Source organism: Pseudorasbora parva, chromosome 17, assembly GCF_024679245.1.
Source record: "Pseudorasbora parva isolate DD20220531a chromosome 17, ASM2467924v1, whole genome shotgun sequence".
NCBI classification, from domain to species: domain Eukaryota; kingdom Metazoa; phylum Chordata; class Actinopteri; order Cypriniformes; family Gobionidae; genus Pseudorasbora; species Pseudorasbora parva.
The window spans coordinates 9,149,833-9,168,672 of NC_090188.1; the positions used below are offsets into that span (position 1 = coordinate 9,149,833).

The following is an 18,840-nucleotide window of genomic DNA, read 5'->3' on the forward strand; positions in this document are numbered from 1 at the left end:
CCTTTGATATCTTGGATGTGTGCTTAGAGTCATTGTCCTGTTGGAAGATGAAGCTTCGCCCTAGAACGCTCTGGAGCAGGTTTTTATCAAGGATGTCATTGTACATTGCTGCATTTATCTTTCCCTCAATCCTGACTAGTCTCCCAGTTCCTGTTGCTAAAAAATATCCCCACAGCATGATGCTGCCACCACCATGCTTCACTGTAGGGAAGGTATTGGCCAAGTGATGAGCAGAGCCTGGTTTCCTCCAGACATGATGCTTGCCATTCAGGCCAAAGAGTTCAGTCTTTGTTTCATCAGACCAGAGAATTTTGTTTCTCATGGTCATGGTTTGTTTCTCAAGGGTCCTTCATGTGCCTTTTGGCAAACTCCAGACGGGCTGTCATGTGCCGGCTGCATGGCCACTCTACCATACAGGCCTGATTGTTGGAGAGCTGCGGAGATGGTTGTTCTTCTGGAAGGCTGCTCTCTCTCCACAGGCTTATCATTAGCCAATGCTGTCCAGTGTGTTGTGATTCACTAACTGCCTAACACACTCCAGCCTACTTTTCTCCACAGCAATAATAAATGGTCTCACCCCCTTTATTTAATATTCTCTGAGGAGGGGTTTATGTAAATATTGAACCCGCTGATGTCACCGAGTCTGGGGGGAGAAGCTGTAGTTACCGGCCGTTTGCTGTAGTCCTTAGAAATTGATTTCTTTAAAAGCAAATGTCTCCCTTTGCTTTAAACTTTGAGCATTTTACAGCAATATTACACACTTGCTAAAGTTAGAAAAGTGGAATTGTGTTTTACCACCCCTTTAATTAAATTGCTGTCTATAGAAGGGCCAAAGAGCTCACGGAATTCATAAAAAAAAAAATCATAATTTGTGTTCTGAAGACGAACAAAGGTCTTTGGAACGACATGAGAGTGAATAATTAATCACAGAATTTTCATTTTTGAGAGAACTAGCTCTTTAAAGTCACAGGAGCCTAATAAACCTGTTGCTGTGATGTCAGTCATTAATGTTAATTAAAGAACAAAGGTAACAGAACATTTTAGCTTTAATAAGGAGTAATCTTTATTTAATTTATAATTTATGTCTTTAAGAAAACGTGGCTGGAAGGCCACAGGTAAATATGACATTTATTAGAATTGGTTTACGTAAAGATAATTTTAAGTTCACTTAAATTAAAAGTTATTAAAAAAGTTTTAAAGCCTAATAAATGTTGAAATTGATAGCATTCAATGGTACTGTAATGTTGAATGTCTATCATTAATGTTTAAAACTAATTCAGGGATACATTAATATTTAATACATATTTCAATGGGATGTATTAGTATCAGTGATAATGGCCTTTATTCATAAAAAGATGCCATTACAACAAACATTTAAAATATACTGCCTTGAAGTTGTTTAAAAATTAATTCGGAGAGTGACTGTGAAAATATTACAGTATAAAAATATTACGTTTTTAATCACAATTACAGAAAAAAATGTACTAACACAAAATTTAAAAGAACAGCATTTATTTTGACTGTCACTTTTGATCTATTTAATGCATGCTTGCTGAATAAAAGTAACTAAATTAAAAATCCCTAACCAGATTCTTGTTAACAACACCTGGAAAGAGGATACTCTACTCTTGAAGAAAGGCAGGGCAACTATTAACAATAAAAACTAGATTAATATACAAAATAATCTAGCTGGGTGAAAATATTAAACATGGAATATTCTGCTGTCAAAACACTGACATGAAAATGACTTAATATAAAAGTGTGTTAGTAAAACAATATCTGAAATTGAATGAACTATAATAGAGTTGTCCGGAATTGTCCAATGTTTTGTTTTGAAAATGTGTCTTCGCTTAAAGATAATCGGATAATTCAAATCGCAGTGATCATCTGCTGTTTCTCATCTCTGGATGACGTGACCTTGCCTTCCAGCCGATTGACTCGGCTCTGAAATAGACATTAGCACTAAATTACATAGTGGAGACTTGTCACTGATTGCTAAAATTTGCCATCTCATCTCCGCTCTGTGTACGTCTGTGAGGGTGTGCAGGACATAATTGCCCAGACAGCTGCGAGAGTGAAGAGATTCATGAGCCTTGCTTGAGTTATGGACACACTCAGAAGCACCTCTACTTCTTCACAGACTTCTCAAAAAAGAACGTCACCAGCTCTAGCCATCCACTTTACAAATGATACCATTAGTGCACAGTGGAATGATACATAAAATAAACAGCAGAGTGGATGGCCTTTCAGAGTGCAGATTTAAATTCAGGACAATTGAGTGGAAGTGAAGTTTCTTGACTAATAAATTAACTAAGACTATAGAGCAAAAGAAACACATTTTGTGAGCAAATGAAAGACGCTGTAGCGATTTCAACCTAGTCTTCAGCAGTGAATAATCTAATCAGTTGCTGATTCAGTTTTAATTCAATTAACCATAAATATAATTCATGCATGGGTATTTGCAATTGGATTAATCTTTCACAAGTAATTGTATAACTGAGATAAAAGTTCAGTTCACATTTAGCTTAACAGAAAATGCCTCTCTCTACATTAAAATTTAGAGTCTGTTCTCACCGGTGACTGTGTCCAAGTTATGTATTCAGAAATGTACCATTAGCTAACAATGTATTCATTTAAACAATGTGTTCATTTAAGGCAGAACAACAAGCAGAAGTTGAAGTAAAGAGCAAAGAATACATGTTGTTCACAAAATTATTATAAATTGGAGTCTTCTTGAGTGTTGTCTTCACAGGTGTTGGGGCATCTGAAGTCTTCATAATGCCGAGTTCACATTGAACGATCTTCAAAGTCATCTGATCACTGTTCTTTTCACACTACATGACTATCTCAGGTAGAATTCAGTTGCTGCTGTTTGCACATTGCACGATGGATCGGCGACAGGGGGTTCGTATTGCAGGACTTCACAATAAGAAGAATCCGTTTTTACAACCAAACACACGCGGAGAGTGATAAGGAAATAAGGCAAGATTACGCATGCGTGAAACCAGAGTGCTTGTGCGAGACTGTAATTATTATTACAAATTATATCCCGCAAGAAGCTTGTGATCCAAATTGTCTGTGTGCTAAAAAGGAGAAAAAGAAAGAGAAAAAGATTTTGGGGGAAGAAATGGTTGGAGAGAAGCAGGGAGCAAGCATTGTGTGTTCTGCAAAGAAAGTAGGAGGTAAATAAATATTTTTTCAATGTGCCGCTTTTGCAGCTGGTCAAGCAAATGTCTGTGCTTTTTGTTTGATATAATTGTAAATATATCTATTAAAATACTGATGTTCTGGTTTATAACTCCTCTTCAAACTTCCCGCTGCCCTGTGTCTTGCTCTTTCAGTGGCAGTAGTTCATCACTGATGTAATTTTTTTAGTCAAAACATATTTCTCACAACCGATATTTAGCATGTCAAATATCTCACGGGCGGTGGCGACACATCTCAGATCGCATCTTTGATAATTCATACTGCGTGACAATTTTTGCCTATGATTTTAGGCATTTGTCGACGATTTCGCAAAACCTGTTGGCGAGAGAAAATAATGCCTAGAATCGTGCGATGTGAACTCGGAGTCGACATATGGGTTGGATCCACACTGGAGCTATCATACTCTCTAGTTACCTTGAGATGGCCATCCCAAGATAAAACAGAAAAGCATGAAAAATAACTTGCTGTTGATCATAACATTAGGCAGAGATAATCATGTGCATTTGATCTGATATAACTGGAGTACACGGTTATAAGATGCATTATGTGACTGCATCTCTAAAGAGATGTGTCTTTAATCTAGATTTAAACTGGGAGAATGAGTCTGAGCCCCGGACTTTATTAGGAAGGGTACTCCAGAGTTTAGAAGCCAAATGTGAAAACGCTCTCCCTCCTTTAGTGGACTTATCATAAAGAGAGTGATGGATTGTATGGTGATAGAAGATCAGTTAAACACACAGGAGCTAAACCGTTTAGGGCCTCAGTAGCAATACTTTGTAACTGATATGGAACTTAATAGGTAACCAGTGTAGAGATGATAAAATTGGTGTTATATGATCACATTTTTTTGACCTATGGTAAGAACTCTAGCAGCTGCATTTGACTTATAGAAGTCCTTATACAATTGTAATTTTATTTAAAATGCCATATTTACAGATATCAAAATTATTTAATCAATTTAAAACTAAAATTATTCAGTGACTAAAATTAATGGAAGATTATAATAAAATTTAAAAAGAGTAGTTTTGCATTTCTCTGATAATTCTGTTAAACTGCAGTCCGTAAGTTTTACCTGTGTCGCCTAGCCTGACAAGCCAGAACTGGTTGGGTCTGGAAGCTCACCATTGACTGGGCTCAATCCGAGGAGCGGGATAAACGGGTGTCTTTCAAACTCCCTCTGCACGCGATAGGATAGCGCTACAACCAACCAGAGCAACATGAAGCAGAGGTAGTTGACAGATTAAACTTTCGTCGTATCTGGTCGGCAAAACTCAGAACACATCTTCCCTTTTTAAGAGTGACTTCAGTGCCGTTCTTTGTTCTTTTCTCAGAGAAAAGCTTAACTCCAAGTCTTCCAGAGTCGCTGTCAAAGCTGATTCAAAAGACCGCCATTTGACAGCCTCTGTGTTTACTAGAAGCACGTAAGCACAACTCTGCTGTCATTATGTTAAGCCCCGCCCACCAACTCTATACACGATGTGATTGGCCCAACCAGAGTTTGGTTTTTACAGCTCAGAAGTGTATTGAGAGTTGCTAGACAACACTCGTGGGCAGATTAGATTTGCTGGCGCTAGGGTGCATCTAGATTTCTAGGCTATCTGTCGCCATCTCTGTTTGAAAGCTGCAATTGCAGTTATTTGTTTTCATCTGTATGTGGGTTCTGCATCTATCAGCGCAGATAAATCTAATGTGGGTTTCAGTCACTGCACCGGTGTGGGTATTCACTGTACTTTAGAATCACAGATTACGTCTTGTATGACCAAAATATAAAATAATAATTTGAACAAGTAACATGTTCGCCCCTTTTGCTGACCAACTGAGAAAAATAAATAAATAGCGCTACCAATGGTGATTAAATCTAACGATCACTTAGCTCAAATCAAATCAAACCGTGCAAATTATTATTATATTTAAATTGTACATTTTTAACAACATCAGCACTGTGTGACAACTGAACATTTAGTCTATATTAGTGTTATCTGTAGATTTAACATTTCTCTACAGTCTAATCTTTACAGAGTAATCTGTCTAGTTGCCACTGACGATGTCATGTGGACCTTTCTGGATTACAATCCACCATCAAAAATGATAAATTTAACTATTCCAGCTGCTGTGAGAAAAGGCTATAAATGATCCACCACCTGCAGCATCCTCACATGCAATACTACTACTAGCCGGACACCTTCTTTACGTATACAGACTTGATGTACTGATGTAAATACATGCACTTTAAAAAAAATGCTGGGTTAAAAACAACTCAAGTTGGATTGAATATGGACAAACCCAGAAATTGGGTTGTTTGAACCCTAAATGGACCCATTCAAACAACCCAATTTCTGCGTTTGTCCATTTTCAACCCAACTTGAGTTGTTTTTAACCCAGCATTATTTTGAGTGTGCTTGAATTCCCCACGGAAATTCACCAGTACCACTCAAATTATAACACATTATTACAAGTTAACCGTTGTGAAGTGAGCTAAGGTAAGGAGATAGTTTTGAACACTGGCTGGTTATGTACGTGCTAAAAAAAGATTTTGTATCACCACAAGCTAGACACATTCCTGGGTCAACATATTTGTAACAACATTCCTGTCCAAAAATTTAGTCTTCTTAACCCTTATCCCTAAATCTAAAACTAACCCTACCCATAAATTGTCACTAAAATCAGAGGAAAATGATAGGTGAACAATATTAATGTAGAAGCACCTAAAACTGGTTGTAAGCCTAAAATTAACAAACTGTAAACTTGTCCCTAAAATCTGATTGGTTGATTGGAATGCTGATCCAGGAACATGTTGCACTTGGTGAAATCCGGTTCTGCTGTGTCGCCTAGTCTAATTTCTCAGACCACCCACTGTCTGTTCATGGACCGTCTGTTGTATTTTGCATCCAAAAGTGGTGATAGCTGGATAAAAATAGCCAGTTCCAATCTAACTGGATAGCTTTAGTCAAACTGTTAAAGCCATTTTTTAAATCAATCTACCTGGAAACAAAAGTATGGACGCTAATTATGACTTTGTCTCACAATTTTCACATTTTGTTTTCGCATTTGCAAGTTTGCATCTTACAATTTGGACTTTTCTTTGAATTGAGAGATATAAACTTTCAACTGTGATTTATAAAGTCAAATTTGATAAAGATTTGTCTCATAATTATTTTTTTTCTCTTGTTTATATCTCGCAATTTTGACTTTATAACCCCCAATTAAAAGTTTATATAAATGTTGAGGAAAAAATTCAGAATTTGCTAGGAAAAAAAGTCTGAATTTTGAGTTTATCATATTTAGTTAATTATAGTAATAGAAACATTTATGATTATCAGGTTTGTTTTTCAGGATTCTCAGGTTCAACATTTATTTGAAATAGAATATCTTTTGTAACATTATAAATGTTGTTAATGTTAATTTTGATCAACTGAATGCCTCTTTCTGAATAAACGTATTAATGCAATAAAATGTAAATTATAAAAATCTTTTGAACTGAAGTGTATCTACAGTCAGAATTATATGGTTTAAAAATTTATTATAAATATTTTACAGCATCAGCATTTTCTTTTTGTTCCTTGACACTTTCTCTCAACAGATGCAGGTTCACCAGCAGAGAAGTGACCGAAACAGCCTCCATGTCACAGGAAGAGAAAGTGGGACCTTATTCCAGGAACAGATCTCTAGGCTCCCCACCGTCCCGCTTTCCAGACAAGGCCCATCCTGGTCCTCGCGGCACAGACTCGAAAGGGGCCCCGGCCTCATCATCTGGCAGTTATCAAAGCAAATTAGAAGAACATATGCTCACAGGCACTGCACTCTGTGTGTAGCCCCTGTTCTCACAACAGCAGAACAAAGCCAGGCCATGGCAGGAAGCTTAAGAAGCACTTATAGGGGGCACTAGGACTTTGGCCCTCAGGAGGACCTCTTTACCCCCTGGGGGGACAATGAGGTTGTGAAGGCTGGAGATGGAGATTTCATTCAGAGCTGCCATTCCATCACACACAAATCTTTGTTTCTTTTGACCCAGGAAAGCGCATGAAAAACATAACTGACCCAGCAGGTGAAAAAGAACGCTGCAATGGGAGTAAAATCCTTGAAATATTCATTAAACATATGGGTCTAATGAGCCCTTTTGAGGGAATAGGCCGTCTAACTGAAATAAGCAAGCTGAGCCTTGATCATGGTGGAATCTCATGATAAACATGTTCTTAATGGTGACGTGACATCATCAGCCAAAGGGCTTTTGGAATCAACACCAGAGCTAATTATTCTCAAGTGTTCTGTTAACTAAAAAAGCACATGTTAGCCTAATTTGCTTACTGATTCAAGTCATTGTTACAACATACATGAACCTTTTTATTACAGGTCAACGAGTGTTTTGAGGATTCCTAATTCTTTTTCGCTTGGATGGGTAAAACAATCTGTGAGCATAGGTAATGCAGGGTCACATTCTCATTAGATTAAGTCCACATTAAAATGCCATTGTGGTTTTATTGGACAGGTCATAAAAAACTTAAGTAATAGCTATTTTTAGGAGCTCTGGTCTTCCCTTTATGGTTTGAAGGATATTACACTCAGACCATCAACATAATGCTCATTTTAAGGATTTATTTTATGTCCAGTGATCTGCAAGTTGGCGGTGACTGTTCATCACCATCAGCTGGTGTGTGACAGTTTTATGCACTGTGGGATTGGCCGTGCCATTGCCTTGCCTCCGGTAAGGAGAGAAGGCTATAAACCCCCGCCCACTGGTGACCCAACATCACATCCTCTCTGATCCTCTGGTCTTTTACCTGACACAAAAAGAGGAAAGGACCTTGATTGACAGTTAAAGGCAGTGATAAAAGTGTTCTCTAGAATTAAGCTGAGCTTTAGCACTTTAACAGCATTTGCAGCAGCACATTCAACAGCATAGTACTGATTACCACTAGCAATAATGTAAAATTGTTCCTTCAGCTCTATTGTCAATAATGCAGCACACTGAAATCGCTTCATCTTCATACAGAAATCTCAGAGTACCAAATTCGCTTGACCAAGATGTGGAAAATCTTCATGGGGAACTGTTTTTGAGCTCACGCGAAACCTCCGATCGGCTCTACGTTATTGCCTCCAGACTTACTGTGCTGTACGTGGCGAGGAATGAACTTCTTAAAGCCGAGTCTGCTAGATTGAGTCCAGCTGTGGCACAGGTCATAATTCTTACCATCTCCTCATATGCGGGGGTAAGGGAGGAGGCTTGGGGAAAACCATATTTGGTTCGAAAATAGACAATCTTGGGAGATTTTAAACATGCACACAAAAAAACGGCTTCCTGAAGACAATGAGGGCACCCTTTCAAAAATATGCTGGCACACCCAGTGACATCATATGACTGCCATGGCCAATAAGATTGGCATATTTTTCACACTTCAGACACCGGTTCAGTTAAAAGGCCTGTACAACCATTCGGTGGCTGATTGAAGCAGTGTATGCCGGCTAGGAATTGTGCCAGAGTTAAGACGGCACTAAAGCCACGTGACTATGACGTTTGCCATCAAAAAAGGCGAATGCCTTGAAAGGGAACTGGTACTTTATAGTTGGTCAAACACACGCAAATAACTAATAAGTTTAGTTACTTCCTGAATGTCTATAATATAATGTTTTATAAATTATATACATTGGGTCTCATAGCATCAAAAATGCTAATTACATGGATAATTTTATATTTATTCATACGGGGAATATCTCACAAAAATGTCTACTTATCGTTTTTACCTCTTGTACACCTACGCACGCGCGCCCTCAGATCAGTCGGACAAAGTGATGTACAAGAGGTAAAAACTATATAAATACTGTTAGTTTTCTCACACAAACGACTCGTTTCGCGTTTTAGGCCATCAGTGTGTACTTACGATGGGGGATTGTTTAATTTGGACTTCTCTGTGTATGCTCTTTGAGGTGGTGACCATAGACCTGCATTATGTGAGGCACAGACAAGAACGGTTTGACCTAAAATGATCAAAATTGAAACTACTGGGGAAACAAATACTCCTACATCTCGGACGCCCATGAGGTAAGCTAAAACATATAAAAAATGTATTTCAAAGTGAACTATCCCTTTAATTCTCAACGTATGAAATTGTTCTTATCCTAACTTTAATATTAATCAATTTAAAATATTCTAAATGAGTGACCACATGCCCAAGGTTAGTAATTTGCATTAAAACACACCCAAACTATCTGCATATAAGGTCATCTCCGTGAAAAATTCCTTTACAAATTTTTAGTCAGACTCATCGCACTCCTGCATAAAAAGTACGCTGAACACAATCCTAAAACGGTACCAAGGGTTCCATCCTCAAAACCAGTTCAAATACAATCAACACCTTTTATACAGACCCGAAAAAAATTCAAACCCATCAAACACCATCTGTACATATGCATGTCAGTGAACTACACTGCCACCAAAATGGTCGCATATACGACCTTATGAAATGCCATTGCGACCCGAATTTCTATGGGGTCGCAAATGTATCACTGATTATTTTTGTACCTACCTTATGTTTTAGGCAATATACTATGATTTACTATGAGCATTTATTAATACAGAAATGTGTATTTTAAGAAAACGTTTTATAACGTGCTCTCAACACATCAAGTTGGCTTCAACCCCGCGACCCCCGCCCCCTCCCAAAATGTAGGCGAGGCGTAGGCTACGTTGATTAAAAATAATATACCTCTCGTTAAGACACACACAGCAATCGCATATATCTCAACATAGCCTACAATCTGTACGTGTTGAAATTAAGCGGACAATTGACTCATATTGTAAGAAGGGAAGTTCAAGTGTAACAGAACCATCACTTGATGTCGATGCGACATGTCAAACGGAGCCTGTGAGTGGGAATGATGTGGCTGAGAAGGATTCGTCAGGGAAAGCACACGCGGGAAAAACGAAACGGACATATGAATTTCGACACCAGTGGCTCGAAGAATAAGTTACCAGTGGTTAAGGTACCAAGACGGAGCAATGCACTGTATGTAACGTTACTGTAAATTCTGTGGGCCATCAATTGCTTGCAGGACTGTCCAAATTTGTAACTGCGTCAAAACAATTCAAACACGAATCATTAACGTTAGCCGCCACGTTTACATGCACACTTTTTTGTCATTCCAATTAAAATAATTACGATTGAAAGATTCAGTGGCCTGTTTACATGAGATGTTATCTAAACCGAGCTGACTTTCAATCGCAATCATCACAGAGCAGTTTGTCTGCCGCTTCAGAAATGTCGACGCTTCTCTCCAGCAGCTGAATGTGTTCACGGATGCCATAGCAACTCTCAACGGCCACCAGGACTTACACGGTTTTATAAAAGCTATTTATTTGTTGTAAAGTGTAATAATCATCTCAGAAAAAATAAACTCTTCTGTCAGGAGCAGTTGAAGTAAAAAGTGCCTGGGACAAACGCTGTCAAGATGAGAGGATGTAGCCAGGCTATGTCTGTGTCATTATGCCAACATTATTATCTTCATACGTTCTTAAGAAATAAAAAGTTTACCCCTCAGAAAAATAAACTTTCCTCTCAACATTATTTTTCTGCGGCGCGCAGTCAGTAGTGAAGGCGCGCGCTGTGTATCACGTCATATAAAAGCACACTGAAAAGTAATCCGGTCAGGTCGTTTAAAGGGATCCCATGGTGTTGAGACTTGTATGGCTTAATATAACATAAATGATGTCTCTTACTGAATTATGTGGTAGAAAACCCATGAAAGATCTACGTTATTTAAAAAATCGATTTTATATTTGGACCATGGGCGGCGCCATTTTGTTTGCGTTCTAGGTTGATGACGTAGAGTGGTTGAACTCCTCAATAAGCTGGCGTTACCCGTTGCTATTTTTACCACAACGCAACTCGAAAATTGTTTCAGAGTTAAACAAAACAAATGAATTGCTTTGTAATTGTACTTAAAACACACTCAAACATACATGTGCACACAAACTCACCTACACAAATCACAAACAGATCGGCGGGCGCGCACACACCTAGGTCAGCGACAGACTGCTCTGTCTCAATCGCATGCATCCTCACCAAAACATCCTGCCTCTCTTCCTCACGTTACTTTATCCCATCGTCCTACCTAGATATTTCCCTCTGCTGGTCACATTAGGCATTACAGTTCATCTACTGTCTATCTAGGACATCAACACAGGGAATAGATTGAGGGTTATGTATGCGCGCACGCAGTGCGTGCGTGTGTGTGTGTGTGTGTGTTCGCGCCGATCTGTTGGGGTGTGTGTGTGTTCGCGCCGATCTGTTGGGGTGTGTGTGAGTCTGTGTGAGAGAGAGAGTTTGTGTGCACATGTATGTTTGAGTGCGTGAAGTCGGACAGCTGTTTGTAAATCGGCTGTACACTCGTTATTGCGGTGGAACGTGAGACTGAATGACTGCACTCGAACATGTCCACTATGGTGTCGGACAACACTACAAATGTCCGTCCCTTCAAATAATGCCCTATTTAAGGGTATAGGGTCGATTTCAGATTCAGCCCCTGTCGTGGAGACTGAGCAGCCCAACATCTCGATTGAAACAGAGCCTGTCGTGTGCGCGCCCGCCGATCTGTTTGTGACTTGTGTAGGTGAGTTTGTGTGCACATGTATGTTTGAGTGTGTTTTAAGTATAATTACAAAGGAATTCATTGGTTTTGTTTAACTCTGAAACAATTTTCGAGTTGCGTTGTGGTAAAAATAGCTACGGGTAATGCCAGCTGATTGAGGAGTTCAACCACTCTACGTCATCAACTTAGAACGCAAACAAAATGGCGCCGCCCATGGTCCAAATATAAAATCGATTTTTAAAATAACGTAGATCTTTCATGGGTTTTCTACTACATAATTCAGTAAGAGACATCATTTATGTTACATTAAGCCATACAAGTCTCAACACCAGGGGATCCCTGTCGTTTAACATGGTTACATTTTTCATGAAAAGGTTTATCCCACCCCTCTCAAACTGATTACAATTTCATTCGGTTTGGGCATTTTTATTCAGATTGAGGTGTGTATATGGAGCATTTTCATTTGGATTGGACTTTTAAACCGATTATAGTGCTCCATGTAAACGCACTGAAGCTTCACAATGATAGTATTTTTCTTATTATTTTATGGATTATATTTATTTTATTTTTCCTTAAGAGTTCAGGAGTCTGCCCATCTGTGCCCACCACAGCATGTTGAAATGCAAAAGAAATTCATTTTGCACTTTATTGTGTACTGTATTTTTTATTGCAATAAATCTATCCAAACCATTGTTAAAGAAAACAAGAAGGCATGTGGTTTAAAAGATGGCAAGTAAAAAAAAAGCACCGGTATGCAATACAGTTTCATTATTGTTCATTATTATCCAGAGTGGCTTACTATAAATAATTTGTGCGACCAAATCATGTTTTGTGCCAGTAACTGAAAAAGTTAGTAGCGCAAGTGCCACCAGTGGAAAAGGTTAGTGTAGTTCCCTGCATGTCTGCATTTTTATATACATGCAAGCCTGCATTTTTTATCAATTATCAATATCGCACCTTTCCTTACTTTTTTGCTGTAAATGAAAACTGAAGGATGCTTTCAAAAATGATAAAACAAATGCTGACAACTGATCTCAAATCACACTGAACTTTGAAGTGGTGCATGGTGGTTGGACTTGGTAGAGACACAAAGGAAGTGAAAAACGGGATGAGACAGAAATCTGGAGACATGAGACGCATTGCAGGTGCGACATGCAGGAGACAAGAGAAAGAGATCGGAAGAGAGAGTGAGAACGATGCATTGCAAAAGGAAGACGCTTTCATTACATCCCCTATCATGTGTCCTGATCACTTTCCCAGTCTCACTATCTCTCCCCTAACACAACAAACATCTCCCTCTCGCTCTCTCTCCTGATTCCCAAACCTGCAAAGCCCATCAGGGCAAGAGCGGAGGGAGGGAGCATCCCGCGTTTCTCTCCCCAACTCCCTGCGGTGGAAAAAAAGCTCAACCTCAACAAAAGACAGACAGCTGGTTTTTGGGAGAAGGAGCCGCTCTTTAGATTGAACCGTCTCACCATAAAGATTGGGCGGTAATGAGAATGTCTCTTCATAAAGCCCAGCAGCGTATCGTCCCCTGTTGGTTTGTGAATTACTTCTTTTTCTTGAATCAAACCTCAACCTGACAGCTAATGATCGCAGGGCATATACCTTACCCTAGTTTTGTGGACCATATCAAGAATTTCACAAGTCAGCCAAACCACAGACTTTTCGGAGACAAGTTAGAATGAAAATACGGTATCATAAATGTCCAGGTTAAGGAAAAGGAAAAATATTTAAATACATTTAAAAAAACACATGTGCCAAGGTCTTAGAGATGAACTCATGTAGGTTATGTGGTTATGTACTTGTACAATTTTCAAGATTTTTTTTAAAATTAAGTAACAATATAAACTTTTTCTTGCTACACCTTGATTACATATGAATGTACACACGTTAATTATTAGTTTGAAAAACTACGACCAGTAGGATTTATTTATTTTTTGAAGAAATGCTTTTATTCAATAAGAAAGAATTAAATTTCTTGAAAGTGACAGAAAAGATATTTATAATGTTACAAAATATTTATTTTTCAAATAAATGTTACAGTTATTTTAAATTGTAATATTATATTTTAGATCAAATAAATTAAGGCGAGCATATGAGAATAAGAGAGCGTAGAATCCTGCCAACCATTGACTTTTGAACGGCAATATAGATAATAAGCAGTGATACATTATAATAAGCAGTGATACATTTTATAATATAATAATAACATGATCATTACAGAAGGGGTGTATTCTTCCTGGAAGCTTATCGAATGAAATTAATCAAAGTATTTAAAGGGATAGTTCATCCAAAAATGTAAATGTTGAAATCATTTACTCACCCTCATGTTTGTCCAAACAGTCGCTTTTTTCTGTTGAACACACAAAAATATATTTTTAAGAATGATGACATTGACTTTCATTGTATTTTTTTCCTCCTATGGAAGTCAATGGCTAGCATCAACTGTTTGATTACCAACATACTTTATAGGTGTCATGAAGTGGCTTTTTTATTTTTTTATAATGTTGTCTGAGGTCAGCTACTGACATTCGTGTGGTTTTTACATTCAAAAACATCATAACTAATAAGTAATAGGCTATTTTCTACACTGGTTTTGAGGCTCTCTCCTGAACGCTGGGTTTTGGTGGTCGTGACGCATTGGAGACTTGAAAGTAAACACCCACGGCTAGGATTGGATACAATTTGCATATTTAATGAGCTTAAACTCGCCTGTCAGTTTAGTTCACATGAGAGAGGAGAGAGTAAGGGAGAGCGGCAACCGGAATGATTTTCTCGATCACAGGGTTCGTAAACATCTTTATCAGACAAACACAATGATTTACTTCTAATCCACCCGCAATTGATTGGACTATTATTTTTATATTACATATAGCCTGCAAGATTGAACGATATAAGCGCGAACCGCGCACTGCCCTTCAAATGTCAACTTGAGAGAGAGAGAGAATAGCAGAACAAGAACGGTCTAAGCAAAACGGCCTATAACAATGCAATACTACCACATATAAAAAATAGTTTTACTCACATAAGTGTGTTGCACAATCCCTGTCGGATCCAAATCCAGCATCGACCAGAGATTTGTTCACAAACGATTCTGCCGTGAAATGAAGTGAATATGTCTTCCCCACGTGAGCTGGAACTTCATTAAAAATAAAGTTCAACCACACATTCCTAATATTAGGATCCGAAGGAATCTTATGCAGCGACTGTGTTCTTCCACAACCAGGAATAGCGCAATATCTTGCCATCTTCCTCGGCATGTTTATTGTTGTTGACCAGCTAGAACAAGCCCTCCATGAGTCGGTGGGCGGGGCTACTGGATTAGATGTGCTGTAGATTCTGTAGAGGTGTTTGTTTCGCCGCGCACTGACATCAGTATAAAGCACAAGACCGTTTGCTGGGCCTGGTGTCTATAAAAGCTTTTCTTTAAATAACAAGAAAGTTGTCAGCTCTGAAACTTACAGGATATTCTTATATTACCATGACCTTTTATATATCAAAAGCTCAGGGAAAGTTGATTTCTCAATTCATTACCCCTTTAAAATATGTTTGTGTTAAAGAAGAAACAAACTCGTGCAGGTTTAGAACAATTTGAGGGTGAATAAGTGAACAACATTTTTATTTTTGGGTGAACTATCCATACTTCTTCAGAGTTTTCTGTGAGTTTTGTGTCAATCTCCTTGTAACGCCTTCTCACTGATGCAAACCGTCATTAACAGACACTGTTGATAGCCAGGGTTCCTTTTCCACACAAACCCTATACGCAAAAACCCAAAAAAATAAATAAATAAAAGCATCACAAGAATGCTGCTCCGCCCCACAGTGGGATATGTGAGAAAAGGCCCCCTGCACAAGTCCCAGTGGGCTTGAATGGGTTATAGTTCTCTCAGAGAGACTGCTGATGCCTTTTTCAGACGAGGACTTGAGAAACAACATGAGAGGATGCAGCAGAGTGTTTTATCTGCCCCGTCTGTTCTGCTCTATCGATACTCTCTGTTAGTCCTCTCAACTCAAGTCATGCAGAAATGCTGCTGGAATCTGTAAAGAACAATTTATGATTACAACATGATTTAGAGCTCAATCAGAAACCACCTAAAAGGACACATGCGCCTGGAGACCGAAACCGCTGTAAATGATTTTGTGTGATGACTGAACGTATTAGGACACGAGCTACAGTACTATCCTTAAAGTTACCCATCTTGAGCTAAATTTAGATGCAGATGTTCTGCTTTTCAAAGTTCAGGTGGTTTCATATGATAGTGATAAATGTCCTCTGTGATTACGCTCAAATATTGATTCCATCCGTTGTTGCCGAGAGAAGCAGACATTCAATTCTACGGCTGGATTTGGCTTCCTCTGCTCCTCGGGAGGACAGATCAATCATGTGATCAGTCAAATGATGTCAGCAGCCTCTGACACTCCTTGACCTTTCTAGAGCGTTAAGTCATAGAGTAACATTTTACTGGCCCCACATTGAAAGAATTAGAACTTTTTACTTTTAGCAATGCACACTATCAATACAAACATTTTATTAGGTTGGTAAGATTTTTCCAAGTAGTATCTTATGCTCATCAAGGCTGCATATCAAAAATACAGTTAAAAAAAGTAATATTGTGCTATAATTTAAAATAACTGTTAGTGTTATTACAGTCCTGTGATGTCAGTGTTGGTTAATATTTTTGTGGAAACTTTAATAAATTTATTTTAGCATTCTTTGATGCACAAAAAGTTCAAAAGAACATAATTTATTTGTATCTTTAACATTATAAATATATTTCCTGTCACTTAATCCATCCTCCTTTAAAAATGTAACTGTAGTGTATTTATACTATGCCTATACAAGTATTGGGCATAAGTACTCCTCTGAATCATTGAAGTCAGGTGTTCCAATCACTTCTATGGTCACAGGTGTATAAAATCAAGCACTTAGGCATGCAGACGCTTTTACAAACATTTGCGAAAGAATGGGTCGCTCTCAGGAGCTCAGTGAATTCAAGCGTGGTACTGAAATTGTGAATTTCTCTCACTACTACAAAAATCCACGTTCAACTGTTATAACAAAGAGGAAGCAATTAGGAAATACAGCAACTCAGCCATGAAGTGGTAGGCAATGTAAAATCACAGAGCGGGGAGGCGCACAGTGCGCAGAATTCACAAATTCTGCAGAATCAATAGTTACTATAATAGTAAACTTCATGGGGAGGATTAGCTTCCGATTAGCTCAAGAACAGTGTGTAGTGAGTTTCATGGAATGGGTTTCCATGGCCGAGCAGCTACATTCAAGCCTTGCATCACCAAGTGCAATGAAAATGCAGGCTTGACTGGCCTGCACAGTTCTGACCTCAACACAACAGAACACCTTTGGGATGAATAAGAGCGGAGACTGTGAGCCAGACCTTCTCATCCAACATCAGTGCTTGACCTCCCAAATTAAGAATGGCTTCTTGAAGAATGTTAAAAAATTCTCATGAACACACCTAAACCTTTACTTGTGGAAAGCCTTCCCAGAAGACTGAAGCTATTATAGCTGCAAAGGATAGGCCAACTCCATATTAAACTTACAGATTAAGAATGGGGTGTCATTAAAGTTCATGTGCATGTAAAAGCAGGCATCCCAAAACTTTTTGAAACTTTTGCAGAAATACTTTCCCAATAAATTATACAGCGATCCTCTATAACTCTATAATTCATAAACATGCTTTTTTTTGGAATATTATACAAAATATTTTTATCTTGAAGGCAAATCAGCACAATTTGCAACAACAATGTGAAATACGTCACACAAAACTAAATGTTTAAGTTTGCAAGGCATAAAAATGGATCCACAAAATCAATATACATACATTTTTAGTGGCAGTGCAGAACTGGCATGAAAAAACAATTCTCAAGAACTTTCATCAAGTGGCCCAAAACTTTCTCACACTCACCCAAGGTCAGCAGGCTAGCCTTATTGTTAAGTCAATTGTTAAGTTGATTTTTCATGAGGCATTTATGTCTCAGGTGATTGTCTCAAAACGTTCTGTGACTATGAGCAAAGATGGTAGATTACAAATCGCATACTTCAGGGGCCAATTGAGCATCTGCCATTGAGTAATTGGGATTGTTAACGGACAGCACTTTTCCTTCAGGGTCAAACCCAAAGCACACCATGAACTGTTTTTTGTTTGTTTGTTTTTTAAACACAGTTAATGAGCATTGCCAGCATGTTCGGATAATTGTGTGGTTTGCCCAAAGCTTAAAGTCACGAGGTGGCTTTTGTTTGAAGAGTCCAAGGCTTCATGCCACCTCATCTAAGATAAATCCTGATTGCTGGGAGTGTGTTGCTATGATTGTCATCAGCTGTGGGACGTACGCTGCCTTGTTTCTAACAGCTCAAAAAGCCTACAGGATGACTTGGATAGTGTCCATCTGTTATTTAGGAGATCACAGGAGAGCAGTATGCTTAAGCATTAAATAGTCTACTTTTGAGGAAAAGTGAAAACAGCTGGCAGGCTCTGGATGTCAGCACTAGTAATATGGATGACAGATAAGCCCAAGCTTTAGTGAATAGAGAATATATTTCCTCACAGAAGCAGACATGCCGCTCCTTTTGCCCAGTGGGCGAATGGTTTTATGGAGCTCATTTGTTATTTCATTAGTATTTTAAAAGGACAGTTTAATGACAAAACTATTGCCATTAAAATCTGCACAGGAAGTGCTATTACCTAAGAGCATATCCATTCTGTAAGTTCTGTTATCAACTCATGCAATTTGCACTCATAATTTGATCAATAATGTAATGATATTTTTTCCCCACAGATCTATCTTCCACAGATCTATCTACGTCACTCAGAACTACACTAAAAATCAGCTTCAAAAAGTGAATGATTTAAATACACATTCTATTTCAAAATAAAAAAAGGGGTTTGGATCATTTTTATGGTGCAGATATATATATATATATATATATATATATATATATATATATATATATATATATATATATATATATATATATATATATATATATATATATATATATATATCTGCACCATAAAAATGATATAT

At 38.2% G+C, this 18,840-nt stretch overlaps 1 long non-coding RNA gene across 1 annotated transcript in view; it reads right to left on the reverse strand.

The window, feature by feature from the left end:
* Positions 1-7,835: 7,835 nt before the first annotated feature.
* Positions 7,836-18,840, reverse strand: part of LOC137045533 (uncharacterized) — a 65,213-nt gene continuing 54,208 nt past the window's right edge. The window contains exons 3-4 of the long non-coding RNA XR_010898793.1: positions 14,117-14,146; positions 7,836-7,985 (exon numbers count right to left, since the gene is read on the reverse strand). This is a non-coding gene — a long non-coding RNA (uncharacterized lncRNA). The remainder of the gene's footprint in view (positions 7,986-14,116; positions 14,147-18,840) is intronic.